This window comes from Camelus ferus, chromosome 17 (assembly GCF_009834535.1).
Source record: "Camelus ferus isolate YT-003-E chromosome 17, BCGSAC_Cfer_1.0, whole genome shotgun sequence".
Lineage (NCBI taxonomy): Eukaryota > Metazoa > Chordata > Mammalia > Artiodactyla > Camelidae > Camelus > Camelus ferus.
In genome coordinates this window covers 12,321,934-12,337,170 of record NC_045712.1, presented here as the reverse complement: position 1 = coordinate 12,337,170, position 15,237 = coordinate 12,321,934, and the positions used below count along the sequence as shown (strand labels likewise).

The window sequence follows — 15,237 nt, the reverse complement described above, 5'->3', positions numbered from 1 at the left end:
TGAGGTAGATGTTAAGAAAAATGCTCAAGGCCACGCAAGCTCATACATGACAAGGCCAAGATGTCAAGCCAGCTCTGAGGACACCAAAGATCCACTATGACATTTGAGCCTCATAAACTTTGAATACGACGGTTGTTATTGCTCCCACTTTACAGATGAGAAAGCAGAGGCTGAATGATGTGTCAGGGTCCTAGTAGGTCAAGAATGAATACAGCCTTAAATCAAAGTTCCATCTCAACCATCAACACACACACTTTATAGCCAATAAACGTCTAAGGAGATGTGTCATGATGCTTGCTCCCCAGGGATCTTGAGAGAATAGACATCATTTCTTTTCCTTTCCATAGTAGCTAAGAGGTTTCTTGAATTTCCTCTATGATTAACAAGCAAAATAATTTTAAGATAAATATATTGGCCTTTGTTTCCAACCATACATTGCAGAACTTGTACAGTAGTAAAGGTTAATAATTACTGAGCACTTACTATGCGCTAGGCGTTATTTCCCCTTATGGATTAATTTCACTGAAGTCACATGAGAGTTCGATGCGGCAGGCATTGTAAAGATCATTTTATCAACGAAGATACTAAGACTCTAGTCAATCAACTTACCTAAGCCATATCCTAGCCAGGAGTTAGGTAAGTACCCAAAGCCCATGCAAATTAACAGTGAACCCAAGCAGGGAGGGTTACAGCTCAGCGGTAGAACTCCTCGTGTGCTTAGCATGCATGAGGTCCTTGGTTCAATCCCCAGTATCTCCATTAAAAATAAATAAATAAACCTAGTTACCACACCCCCCCAAAAAACAAACTCCAAACAAAAAATAGTGAAGCTGCCACCCTCTCAGCACTCTCCTTTGGAATGACTTTTTGTGTCCATCACTACCTTCTACATGGCAGCTCACTAGGTTCAGAGCCCGAGTCTCAGCCCGTCTGGGGAGTCTGGTTGTCTAGCACAGTTTCAAGCATCAGGGTAGGCACAGAGGCAACACTTGCTGCCTGACCCTTGTCTGCTCGTGAGGAAGGAAACATACCATGGACCCTCCTTGTCCCCCATCTTATGCAAGCTTGCCCCTCAATTCCATGCACCAGCAGCACCAACAGCACCGGAAGTATGTCAGATATGCAAATTTCAGCTCCCACCCCGGACCCACTGGATCAAGGTCTGCCGTTTTTTTTTTGTTTTGTTTTTTTTTTAAGGTCTGCTTTTAAACAAGGCCCACCGGCGATTCGTTTGCACATTTAACCATTAAGAAGCACCAGGTCACCGCATGTACCCCATATACACGCCTCCTGTGACTGTCTTTCCCATCACTGCTGTCAGGATACACCATTCTCTGTGTGCTCTGAGCATTTTTATGTCCTTGTGTGTCTGTGTTTACATTTTCCATACTTTCACAGGCCCTTAATAAAATAATTTCAAAAGTATAGGCAAGCATGTGGTTGGCATTATTGCCCCTTAACTGAGGAGCATTCAAAACATCTGCTGCCCATGAGATTTGGTCAAATCCTCTCTTGCCGTTCGACTCTCTTTTTCTTTGAGATGCATTCAGGCTAATAAGAAGCAGTTGAGAATTTTATGGCCTGTTGTATTTGTTTCCAAAAGGACAGTTGGCTTTTTGACACGTTTCGAATTTATCATCAACGTATAGCCAGACACATATTATACGCTTTTCACAGGCACTCTGATCCATGAGCTACATTCTTTAGGTAATCATTTAAATATCCTTATTTCCCTGAGGGAGTTCTGACACTCTTCTTGAACTTAGATGATATAAATCAAAGAAAAGACTTTATCTTGTCACCAGCCCCCCTCACCCTCACCCCCACAACAACACTACTTTTGCTTATTTGAAGTATATTAACTAAGATGCAGAGAAAGCAAGTATATAGATGACATCTCCTGCAAAGACGGCCGGCCACCAATACTTTCTTCCATCAAGATGTGGGGTATGTGTCCCCTCCCTCCTTGAACTGGGATGCTGTGACTTGCTTTGACCAACAGAATTGGTGCAAGTGACATTGTGACAGTGCTGGCATGCATGCAAGCACCACATGAACGGAGAAGAGCCACCCTACTGACCCCTGCCCAAAGTCCTGCCCCACAAATTGGGAACCAATAAAAATAGACCTTGTGCTAAGCCATGAATTTTGGGGTGATTTGTTATGCAGCCATAGATATGTGAAGCAGCAAATGTGGCTAGGGGGACATGCCATAAAACGTGAGTAGATTTGGGGGTGGGGTATAGTTTCTCATCAAATAAACCTGTCATTAGGAGTGCCAGAAAAATTAGTGTTATCAGTTGACCTTCCTGGCATGTCCGTCAGGGCCCTTGATTGAATGCAACACACCAACGGGCTGATGCGGTTGAACAAAACTTCTTGGGTGATAAATATCCTACCAGATGAGCTCCCTTCCTCCTGGCTCGGAAACAGGTATGAGAGAAATGCAGAGCATCTGCTTCTTTATAAAAGGTAGGCTCTCCCATGTGGCCGGCAGCAAAATAACCAAAAGGATGACATCTCTGAAGTCCTGTTACATTCTTCCTGAAAAAAAAATCAGGTAAGGCTTCAAAGTGTTTTCCTTATTTTTCATAAGAGACCAATGGATGAATCTCAAAAAATGGAGTCCTGGCCATAGAGTTGACACTTTGGGTGAGATAGGGAGTTTGGGTGTGGGGTTCGGTAGGGGTAAGGGGCGGGGACTGTATCTCTTGGGCACAGACTAGCTCACCCCACCCCCCAGCCCCACCAGCAGCGGTATCCACACTATGCATCGCAAGAGCCTTCGCTGTGCATGACATTGGGGAGGGGCAGGGCAGTGCAGGGTTCAAAGCCCCAGTGAGCCGAGTCCTTGGCATCACAATCTTCAGGATCTGTGGGCTGCTAGAGACTTGGCCTCGAGAACAGTATCCAATAGACGACAGGCCTTCGAGAAATAGTGTTGAATGAATGACTGAAGGAACAAATGGTTTTCAGCCCATGAACCTCTTTTTCCCATAAAGAGCAGGTCACAGGAAGGAGTCCCAGAGTCACTGACTGGTAGAAGACAACCAGACGTCTGTGTGGCCATCTAGTGCAGGGGGTTGGGCCCCATCCCAGACCTGCTGGATCAGAAACTCTGGGGTGGGGCCCAGCAGTCCACGTGCTAACAACAGGAGACTTTCACTCATGATAAAGTTTGAGAACCACCCATCTAGTCTCAACTCCTCATTTTATAGATCCAGACAAGGGATAAGGCGGCCTCAAAGTCACACGGCTAGTTAGAAGCTGGCAGTAGACCTAAGGTGACCAACCAGCTAGATGTGCCCAGATCTGCGGGGTTGCCCAGGTCACATGACTTCCAGCACTAATGCAAGGAACCTTCTGGGCGAGTCAGGACAAGCTGGTCACCTTATTAGAACCCTAGTTTCCAAGTTCCCATCCAGAACTCATTGCTGCCATGTAGCTAATCTAAGTGACCAGGGCCCATGTGCCAGAGAATGGCTTGAGAGCTTTGAATGTATTAACTCAATCCTCTCAACAGTCCTACGAGGTAGGAACTATTATTATCTCCATTTTATAAAATACAGGCATATCTGGGAGATAATGCAGGTTCAGCTTCTGACCATCGCAGTAAAGCAAGTCATGTGAATTTTTGGTTTCCCAGTGCATATAAAAGGGATGTTTCCCTATCCTGTAGTCTATTAAATGTGTAATAGCTTTATGTTTTTAAAACATAAAGGACATACCTTCATTAAAAAACCCTTTGTTGCAAAAAAACACTATCATCTGAGCCTTCTGAGAGTCACAGTAGTAACACCAAAGATCACTGATCATAGATTACCGTAACAAATACAGTAATCATGAAAAAGTTTGAAATACTGCGAGAATTACCAAAATAGGACACGGAGACACGGTGTGAGCAAATACTGTTGGAAAAATGGCACCAACAGACTTGCTCAAGGCTGGGTTGATACAATCTTCAATTTACAAAAAACATAGTATTTGTGAAGTGCAATAAAGCAACATTCAATGAAATGAGGTCTGTCTGTAGAATAGGAAGGCCTGGAAAGGAGAGGTAACTTGCCTAAGGTCACACAGCCAGGAAATGAGGCTCCAGAATCCCAGCTCTTAGCCATCAGTCTCATATACTCTCTTTTTATTAGAGAGGATTCCCAGCTCCTCTTCCACTTTTTTCTTTTTAATCCCATCCCTTTGTTGTCATAACACTTTTCACAGTTTGCAATTATTTTCACAATTTGTCAGTCAGCCTCTCTACCAGTAGAACTGGAGCCTGAGAGAAGGGTCCACCACGTGACCTTCCTTGCACAGAGCCAGGCATGGAGGGGCTGAGAGCAGATGTGTTGAATGAATGTCACGGGCATGAAATGCATTAGGCTGACCGAATGATCAAGGTGAATTCCCAAAAGAAAGAGAATAAATATCTACCATGTCTCAGCCACTAGCCCCGTAAAAAAGTGGGCCAAACTTGACTTTCAGGAGGGATTTTTTTTGACCTGATGTGTTTATTTTCAAAATGTAAATCTGATCCACCTCTAGGGGGTAGGCATCTGCTGCCTGTCTTAATTTATATTTCCTGCCCACCCACTCTGGCAGGCATTTGAGTTTGTAATTAGGATCCAAGGCTTCCTCCAACACAAATTCATTTACTCTCTGTAATAAGCCTACACAGTAGGTGTTTCCATCTACACTTTATCAAGAAAAAACTGGGGCTTAAGACATAGAAACAACCTAAAAGTCCATCGAAAGATGACTGTATAAAGAAGTTATGGTATATTAATACAAGGGAATATTACTCAACCATAAAAAAGAATAAAATAATGCCATGCGCAGCAACATGGATTGACCTGGAGATCGTCAGAAAGTAAGCCAGAAAGAGAAAGACAAATACCATATGATATCACTTATATGTGGAATCTTAAAAAATGAGCCAAATGAACTTATTTACCAAACAGAAACAGACTCACGGATAGAAAACAGACTTATGGTTACCAGGGGAGAAAGGGGGTGGGACGGGATAAAATGGGAGCTCAAGATTTGCAGGTATTACCTACCACATATAAAATAGATGAACAACAAGTTTCTATTGTATAGCACAGGGAACTATATTTAATATCTTGCAGTAACCAATAATGAAAAAGAATATGAAAAGGCATATATGTATGTTTGTGTATGACTAAAACGTTATGCTGTTCACCAGAAACTGACACAGCATTGTAAACTGACTATACTTGAATTTAAATCGATCAATCAGCTATGAGTTTCAGGGCTGTAAGAATTTGGGGTTGGAGAGGAAGGAGAATGGTCTGGAAATGACAACTAGGATCAGGAAAAACACCAACCCCCACCTCCTGGCCCAGAAATGTAAGAGGTGTGAGAGAGAGAAAAACAAACAAACAAACAAACAAGCATCAGCCATTAACTTTCCCTGGAATTAAGATAAACGGATACTTGGCTAGACAGTCCTCCACACCAGGGGTCAATGAACTTTCCCAGTAAAGGGCTAAAGAGTAAGTATTTTCAGCTTTGTGGGCCACTGAGTTCTTCTTGCAACTACTCTCCTGGGCCACTGCAGCTTAAAAGCAGCTGTAGACGGTATGTAAACGAACAGGTAGAACTATAGTCCAACACAACGTGATAAACAAGAACCAGCTGCAGGAGGCCTGCAGGTAGAAATGTGCTAACCTCTCACAAACACTGCTGAAGAAGGTCCAGCTGGGAGAAGATCTAGTGAACAAAAACAGGGCATGTTTATCTAAAGACCAAAGATTAAAAAGGATTTAAATTTAGGATCCTGGTTGCAAGCAGAGCCCCCATGTAGAGTTGGAAAGGTTGCACACTGCACAACCCCAGGGAGCACTATTCACATAGACCTCAATGTCAATGACTACCCTAGAAGCTGGGCAGGGCATAATATGAACAGCCACATGAGACAGTCCTCATTGTTACAACAGTAACTACGAGGATTGTATTCTAAAGAAACGCTTGAGAAGATATCCCAGCTTGAGACAGCCCTCCCCACTACTTCTAGAAAAACAGTAACTACTTTTATTGAGCATCTGCTTTGCATCATGTATAATACTTGGGAATATATAAATATTATCTCAGTGAAACTCCAGCAACCCTGTAAGGTGTATATCTTCCTCATTTAGCTTTGAAATTCAAAAAAGGCTAAGCAGTTTGCCCAAAGTACTCAGCTAGTAAATACCTAAACTGAGGTTTGCCTGACATCCAACTCCTTCTATTCCTCCCTCTCTCCTTTCATATTGGTTACAGGGCTCTTGAAGGACGACCTAGTAAAGCATGGATTAAGAAATTTTCTTCTGGAGTCCTAATTAAAAATAATTACGTATCTTAAAAGACACTGAAAATATGGTGGGCACGCCAACAAGTAAGAGAGTTCTTATTATATCAATGTCTTTATGGATTTGGATTCTGTTCAGAAAAGCTCAGACTCAGAAGGTAATTGCTGGCAGCCTGCAAAATCCATCAGCCCATAATTAACATACAACAATTACTCTAATTGCCTCAAACAACATTTCTATGTTTTTAATTGTAGAGCAATTTGCCAATCTCATCAATTGACAATTCATATTTTAAACATGTAAAAGACAATGGGTCTTTATTTCCTTTGAGGCAACTGAACGCGTTAATCGAAATTTTAAAACACGTTTTCTTCTCTCTGACCACAGGACCCCCTTCAGATGGTTCTGATTGCAGTTTCTTCTGACCAAAGTGTATTTTCTCTGGGTAACTTAATCTTACTTTAGCACTTTAATGCATTTCCCTAACAATTCACTTAAACCAGATCCTTGTTTCTCTCTAGACACCCTGAGCAGGGCTCCTGTTGACTTCAAAGGGAAAAGAGTGGGTGCAGGGGAAACTGGGAATCTGGTTCCTGGTTCAAAACCCCTCCACATGCTATAAAAACTCACTGGTGTCTTCCTGTGCGTTAAGGGCCAATTAATATATGTGAGGGAAGCCTTTGTGTGAAACCACCCTGGCAACTCGTGAACTTGCTGGAAAGCCCAGCAGCTAACGGAAAACAAAGTTTAGTGGACCCGGTTCCCATACAGACCCCCCTCTTTGCTCATGGGGAGGGAGGGGGAAGAGTAAGGATTGCCTCAAAAGGCAGAAAGGCAGTACAAACTGCCATCGATTTTCTCTCTCTCTCTCCTTCTCTCACTCTAGGTCTCAGTCTCTATCTCCACTGCATCCATAAGCATTTATAACCCACCATGCACCAAACATTGAGCTAGGTGTCAAAGATTAAAGAAGAGTTCATCACTCAAGCATCCACCCCCAACCCCAACTGTGGCAGTCACCTTCTCCTGGAGTATTGGGGAAGGAGGTGGTATGCCTTAACTCTGCAGCTCAGGCAGCTGACTCAGCTCCCACAGTGTTACAGAATATTCCCTCCCTCTGGGCAGCTGACTGTCACCCGAAGCTCCAGGGCTTCAGCCCCACCAGGGGGGTGCCGCTTCTCTGCATGGGCATTAGTGGAGGAGAGCAGCAGGAGCAAGATGCCTTTACCTCATCCCTTATCCCCTCATCGCACACACAAAACCGCCTCCACCATCTGTACTAGGCTCTGAAAATTTAGTGGTGGCCCGCACGTATCTGATGGAAATTGGACAAAGTGTTTAATAACGTCAAACTCTTCATAGCTATTTACATGACTGTTATATAGAGCAGGGGGAAGCAGAGAAAGTTCACACCTTGGCAGGGGTTTCCAGCCTGGCCTTATCTTTCAGACTTCTGGGCACTCTTTTCCCAAGACCATGTCCTCCAGACACGCCCCTTAGCTTTTGCCCCTGCCCAGAGGAGCTCAGCTCTGGCTGCATATTCCCTGCAGAGCTCCCCTTGGACCAATCAAATCAGAACCTCTGGATATAGAGCCTGGGCATCAGTATATAATTTTTCTCTTCCCAAGTGACTTAACTGTGTAGCTACGGTTGAGAACTGCTGCCCTAGGAGAGGTCCTGTCTCTCCATCATGCTGCGGGGCAGGATGGGAATGGGGGTGCAGTTCCCAGAGCTTGAATTATTCAGTCTAGACCAGAGTTTGCAAATTGGAGGCCCACCCACAGGCTGGGTCCAGCCAGCAGATGTGTTTTGTTTGGCCTGCATGGGGTTTAAGAAAAAATGGAATTACTTGCCAACATTTATTAATGGGAATATATTGCATAAAAACCTGGATAGCTGGCTTCTTTTGGAAAACAGGACTCTCTGGCCATTCTGGGTCTGCATTCCTGTGTGACCACGATTGGCTGGAGAGGAGGAGACGCCAGGCTCCAACATGCAGGATGCACTCTCTACCTCACCAACATCCTCACCATGGTCCTCACCACTCCCTAACGCCTCTCTCTCTCATTTCCCCTCCTGGCCTCTGTGGCTCTGACTAATGCAGGAGGGAAGGAAGCCCTGTCTCTCTTTGGAATATCTCCCCTGTGAAATACAATAGAAAGACTGTCATCCACGAGATAAGGGTGGTGATAAATCCACAGAGATTCCTGGATTCACAGAGAATTAAGGAAGAGAGTTTTTTCTATACATAACTTAATCTACACAGGCCCCTGCCTACAATGGGAGAGTGCTTAATATTATTTTCACAGAGTGGGGATGGTTTGAGGCCCACCCCACCTCCACCCTTACCTCCACCTCCATTTCTTTGTTTAATCACAGGCTTGGGCTTGCATAGAAAAAAAAATCCCACCCCCAGACTCCCTACCCATTCAATGATACATACTTACTGTTTATCAATGCCCTAGGCAGGGCCAGGTGGCCCCACACCTGTCTTCCTGGGGCAGTATTTCTCAATGTGTAGCAGATTCCTGTGCCCCACCCTAGGCTCACTGAATCGAATCTCTGGGGGTGGGGCCAGGTATCCACATTTGTCAAGTGACATTTTTACTCAGTAAGAATCTTAGTAGCACCTAAGGGCGGCACTTACTAAGTGCTTTATTTATATTCTCTCTTCTAATCTTCACAGACAACCTTAGGTGGAGTAGTAATAGCCCCACCTTTACAATGAGGAAACTGGCACAGAGAAGTTAAGTAACTTGCTAAAGGTCACACAGTCAGTAAGTAGAACTGGGATTCAGATCTTCCATTCTAGTTGATAAACCACTGAGTTTTGAAAGGCAGGCAAGAGGAAGATTTATGGGCTCCCAGCCCAAGCAGGTCAAGGAGCAGGGGCAGAATTTTGTCCATTTACAAATAGAAAGCACTGGCCTTGCTTTCAGGAACTTGCAAGTGTTTGGGGGTAGAGACTAGATAAAAGTGTATTACTCGTAAGAAATGATAGCATATGATGAGATGACAAAATTCCGTGTCCACAGGATCTGGTCTCTGCCCCTCCGACAGCATCCTCCCCCCTGTCCAGCCTCCCCGCTGTCCCCTAGTCTTTGCACTGGGACTTGGTCTGTGTTGTTCCCTATCTGAATGCTCTCCTCTTACATCAAGGTCAGCTCGCTTTCTCCTTAACAGGCTAGAGAGTAACTATTTTAGGCTTTGGGCACCACCCATCCTCCCTTGTAACTACTCACCTCTGTCATGGCAGCACAGAAGTGGCTGTGACAATATGTAAGTGAATGGACATGATTTTGCTCCAGGAAGCCCTTATGGACTCTGAAATGTGAATTTCCTATGATTTTTTTATGCATCACAGAGTATTTTCTACTTTAAATTTGTTTCAACCATTTCAAACATAAACCTGTTCTCAGCTAGCAGGCTGCAGCAAAGCAGGTAGCAGGTGGGGGCTGGCCACGGGCCTTTGCCTGCCACCCGCCTTTGCCTGCCACCCCCTCCCTTAGATCTGCTCACGGGGACTGCCTTCTCTTGCCTCAAACTCAGCTTCTCAGAGAGGCTTTTCCTGATGCCTCCAGCTCAAGGTGCCCCCTCCCTCCTCTGTTCATACCTCCTCCATCACCTTTTAAAATGACTCAATAACACTTACTACTATTTTAAGATTTTCTCATTCATACATTAGTTTATGTGCTCACTGGGGGAGGTCTCCCTCTCCTAGAATACACATTCCGTGAGGGCAGGGGGCTGGTCTGTGCTGTTGGCTGTTTCTTCACTGTCTTAACAGCACCCGTTGGCACTCACAGGGTGAGAACTTGGAGTAACAACAACTAGACAGAACTCTGCAGGAGTACAACGCATAGCTCCTTCGATGGGTCTCCTGCAAACCTTTCATTATGCTGGGCTCAGAGGCTACAGAGATAAAATATCACCCGGCCACTGCCCACAGGAGTGGTATCTCACAGAAACAACAACAACAACAACAACAATAACAACCTGATTTCTCTTATCTAGAATAGAACAGAGTTTCCTAAATACCAAGGATTTGAATGGGATGTGAATTAGGATGGCTTCCATTGAATAATGTCCATAATTCTTGGAGTTGGGCACACTTATTTTTTTCAGAGAGCAAAAATTTCATCTTGAGCTAAACTAAAGGTTTCTACATTTCCTTATGAAAAGCTGAAACAACCAGGGCTCATGATTTTCTCTTATGTAAATAAAAATAAGAAGCTCTTAAATGTTACGCCTTGTCAGGGTGTGCAGGAAACGGCTCCTTTCGCACTGGCCCTGGCACGTACATGAGAAAACAAATTTGAGCCGTTAAGAAGTTTGTAAGCAGGGGCCACCAGGCCCTGGGATCGCAGGAGAGGTTTCCCCGGAGCCTCTGAGGGTCAGCCAAGCAGCACAGATGGGCGAGCACTGTGACGTTCATCTGCTTGAGGGAAGTTTTCCTTAAGCCACAATCTTTCAATTTTAAGCAGCAAATTTTCCTTCCCACTGAGGACCCACGGGAGGGGCCTCTGTCTGCCCAACTGCAGATTGAAGGTTGGATGAGAGTGGACTTTAGCATCTCGGGGTGTGTGACCTGGCAAAGACTAAACACACGATGGTCGCCAGGCCCCAGGTGCTGCTAGTCCCCTGTGGACTCCACCACACGGCATTTTCAGGCTGAAGGGAGTTTTGTAAAGAAAAATCATAGCCAGGTTCCACCCCCGAGGCCCAAAGCTGAGGCGGAGTGCTGGATGCTGTCTCCTCTGAGGGTCTATTTCAGACAACGAAGTCCCAGAGGACCGTGTGGGCACTAGGACAAAGGCAGCAATGCCCAAATGCAGGATTGCAAAGTTAAGATCTGCCGTCTGCTTGACAGAGAGCCCTGTAGCATTAACTCAAAGCACTAACTGTGCTTCATTCATTACATTAATCATAAGTCATTAAAATGATTCAAGGATCACCTTCTTGTTCCTTAGCACCTAGAGCTTTAATAGAGCTTCTGCTTTAATAGAGCTTTTGCTACAGACAAGGCACTAGGCTGATGGATGAGGGAGTGGGTGAGAATGTAATACAGATGAAGACAGGAGGGTCCCCCCAGGTTGGAGTTCCCCACTGAGTGAAAGGCTCTACGTGTTGGACAAAATATTTAGGTAGATACTTAAAATTGGGGATTTTTAAATGTGAGTTTCATCATCATTGGAAAATAATCAAGGAAACTTCTCTGACTGGCTACCAAGGGTTATTGCTTATCCAGTGTATAATTTGCCTTACCTTGTCTAATTCTCACAGGCAATGGATAGGTTCTTTTTTGGCCCTATTTTATAGATGAGACAACCAAGAATCAGAGATGTTAAAGAAACAGGTGCTGGTTCACACAGCTGGAAAATTGCTAAGTTGGAGATGGAACTGAGGGCTGTCTAAAGGCCATCTGCCTGACCACTAAGCCTCTTTTGATAGTGCCCTCCTGGTTTGGCCTAACCCTTAGGTAAGGATAAAGGTCTTTACTCACTGTAATCTTCTTCCTTAACTCCACCCCTTAGCCTTACTTCCAAGAGCTGTGATTTTACCATTAGGGAGATTCACTCCTTTGGGGGAAATCTAGGTCTCCTGGTAAACTATAAATATCTCCCCAGAGGAACCATCCTTCATGAACTGCTCAGCGTCATATTGGTAAGAGAAACATGGAAAAGATGGGCTGGGATGTAGGCACAGCTTAGAGAACGGCCTTCAGAGGAGTCTCTTGTGAAGTTTGCAGTTTGGGGTTCCTGGTGCATTTGACCGTAAGGGAAGGGAGGGGAGTGTGAGCAGAGATGAGCCTTTGCCTTCTCCACACTGGGCTTCAGGCCACCACCAGCATGTTCTCTTCTTCTTCCCGGAACTCAGCTACGCTATGTTTCCCTGCGCCCCTTAGAACAGGTATGGTCTTACTTACTGAGTGCAGGTCAACGAACTATAAGCAGAAATGAAATGAGTCTAACATGGAAAAGTTTGGCCCTAAGCAAGTCACTGCCTGGACCCTTGCCCCACTCCCCGTCCAATGAACAGGAATGATATGAACAAGGAATAAACTTAGTGTATTAAGCCACTAAACATTGGGACTGTTTGTTACAGCAGACAGTTACCACAGTGCATGCCCTATGCGTTCCCTACCATCTTGCCCCTTCAGCCTGCCAACCCTTAGCTATTGTCCTCACACATCATGTGGAAATAGATGTCTATTTAGAGTTGGCTATAACAAGGTGGACTGGGTTGGATAGTGTCCCACCCCCAGTCCTTCAATTCACATCTATCCAGGAACCTCAGAATATGACCTTATTTGGAAACAGAGTCACTGCAGATGTAATTTGTTAAGATGAGATCATACTGGCGTAGGGCGGGCCCTTAACCCAGCGTGACTGGTGTCCTGACAAGATGAGAAGAGACACAGCCCGAGACACACAGGGAGAACACCACGTCTCCATGGGCACAGAGGCTGGAGAGATCCATGTACAGGCCGAGGGGTGGCAAGGATTGCCTTCAACCCCAGAGGCTAACACAAGGCATGAAACAGATTCTCCCCTAGAGCTGTTGGAGAGAGCGTGGCCCTGCTGGTACCTTGATTTATGACTTCCAGCCTCCAGAGATGTGAGGGAATAAACTTCTGCTGTTGTAAGCCACCACATTTGTGGTAATTTGCTATGGCAGTCCTAGGAAACCAGTGCACAAGGGAGTCAGCCACCACCACCTGCATTTGGCAGTGCTCTCAGGGGAGTGGGACATTTTTACAGGGAGAAAAAGGGATGGCTTTAAGTGTGCCCTGATGGGAGGCTGTTGGCGCAGGAAAGGGGGGCTGTTTAACCACATGTGGGCAGTTTACGTGGTTTGAAAGCATATTTGGGCTTTCCCTACTTAGCCCTGAGCTGAGAGTGTGGGCAAAAAATAGAGAGGCTGGAAGGCACCGACCGAGCCTTGGCTGCCCTGGGCCGCTGACTGCAGAGGCTGTGTTGTGGCTTCTGGAACTGGTCGTACAGTTAGAGGCTGTGATTCGGCTTCCTAGAGTGGTGGCTGCAGACGCTGCGGGTCAGAAGTCTATTGACATGTATGGTCTTGTCACTGTCCATTTGTACATTCAGTCCTTAAGGTGAAACCCTTCCAGCCCGGCATCCTCTGAGAAGACATCACTGATTCCCATCAGTGCCCCCCGAAGCATCCCCACTGAAGTCCTCTTCTGTGTCGAATCTTTCATCACTTTATGCCTTCTTTCTTTTCTTCCTCTCTCTCTTCATCCTTCTTTCTCTCTCCCCCTCCTGTTCCTTCTTCTTTTTCTTCATGCATTTGTTTTTTCTTTACTCCCGGAAAGGAAGTTCTTTAGGGAAAGTATCCTAACTAAGAAACTATAGAAACAAATTTAAATGATAATAATAGCTAACATTTACTGAACACTCACTAGGTGCCAGAAATGTACATTCGCATTGAATCCTTTCAACAATGCCATGAGTTAGATATTATTAGCTCTGATTTGCAGATGAGGAGAAAAAAGCCCAGAGCAATTAGACAACTGGAGTGCTCTTTGTCAAGCCTCCGCTTTTTTCTTCTTCACATTGCCTTCTAATAATTTTCTCTTTATAAAATGATAATTGCTATCTTATGATTATCTTATTCCTATTATTAAATGTATTTTAAAAAATTTCTGCAAAATATTTTCAGCACGTTTCTTACATAAGAGGAAGGTCGTATTTTTTTCATGATACGACATTAGTTAAAATGGGAACGGATGCTACTAAATGCATTCTGGAAGGAAAACGGTATTTAAACAAGGAACTTTAATTTGTAAAAGCTGATCTGAGGAAATCTCGGAGAAGAAAGCTGATAAAAAGCAGTTTTACGGCAAGCACTTTATTTGGTCATTCCAGATTTACATTCTGATTGAATCAGCACAACAAACTATTAAGCAGCATTGAAAATCGATGTGAAGTGGGTTTCTTTGTGGCTTGCCCACTCGTGAGCTGGAGTTTGACAGAAAGCAGGTACTTCATTGGAATCCAATTAGAAAGACTGGTTCCATACGACCCCAAGTTGATGACTCATAATTCACGTCCCTAATACTATCCAGTCAGGCCCACAGTCTGCCCGCTAAGGAACACAGTCATCTATTTCATATATGTACATTTTCACAGTCTTTCAGGTGACTTAAAAAAAAAAAAAGAGTTCTAGCCACTTCTCTTTCACCAGTCTTTTTTCACTGTATAGAATGTAAAATTAGGTGTGTCTACCTTTGGCAAGGAGAATCTACTAAACACATCTATCCATTAACACAACAAAAACTGCTGAGTGTATGTTATGGGCCAAGCTATGTGCTAGACACCATGGGAGCCACTAAATGGATCACACTCTGAACTCACAGTCTTGGAGAAAAGATCAAACATGTACCAAAGTCCCTAGAAGATCGTGTATGTCATTTCAAAGATGTCCTCAAATTCTTTGACATTCTTTCTATAGACTGGTGGAGGTCCCCTTCCCCTTCCCTTGAACCCAGCGTGTGACTGCTTTGGGCGATAAAGTAAGGCAGAAGCGTTGCTCTGTCAGGTCCAGCCCTGCCTTTGTAGGGCCTGGGAGCCTCCCTTTTGCTCTCTGGGAGTCCTGTGCTGCCATGGAGTTGCCCTGCCAACTACCCAGAGGCCCCCACGCTGTGAGGAGGCCCAAGGCAGGCAGTGGAGAAGCTGTGGGCAGAGAGTGAGCAAGAGGAATAGCTGGGTCGACCCAGCCGAGGTTCCAGAAACCACTGAACCAAGACAGGCCATCCCTGCCATGCCCTGACCACATTTTGGACCTAGAGACTGACGAAATATAGTAATAAATCATAGTTATAAGGCACTAAGTTTTGGTGTGGTAGCAACAGATCAGCAGAAATGCTTCATGTCAATACAAAGGGATACCTAAGAACCATGAGAAATCAGAA

The 15,237-nt window shown here is 44.8% G+C and overlaps 1 long non-coding RNA gene across 1 annotated transcript in view; it reads right to left on the bottom strand.

The window, feature by feature from the left end:
* Positions 1-2,162: 2,162 nt before the first annotated feature.
* Positions 2,163-15,237, bottom strand: part of LOC116657089 — a 116,062-nt gene continuing 102,987 nt past the window's right edge. The window contains exon 3 of the long non-coding RNA XR_004312023.1: positions 2,163-2,544. This is a non-coding gene — a long non-coding RNA (uncharacterized LOC116657089). The remainder of the gene's footprint in view (positions 2,545-15,237) is intronic.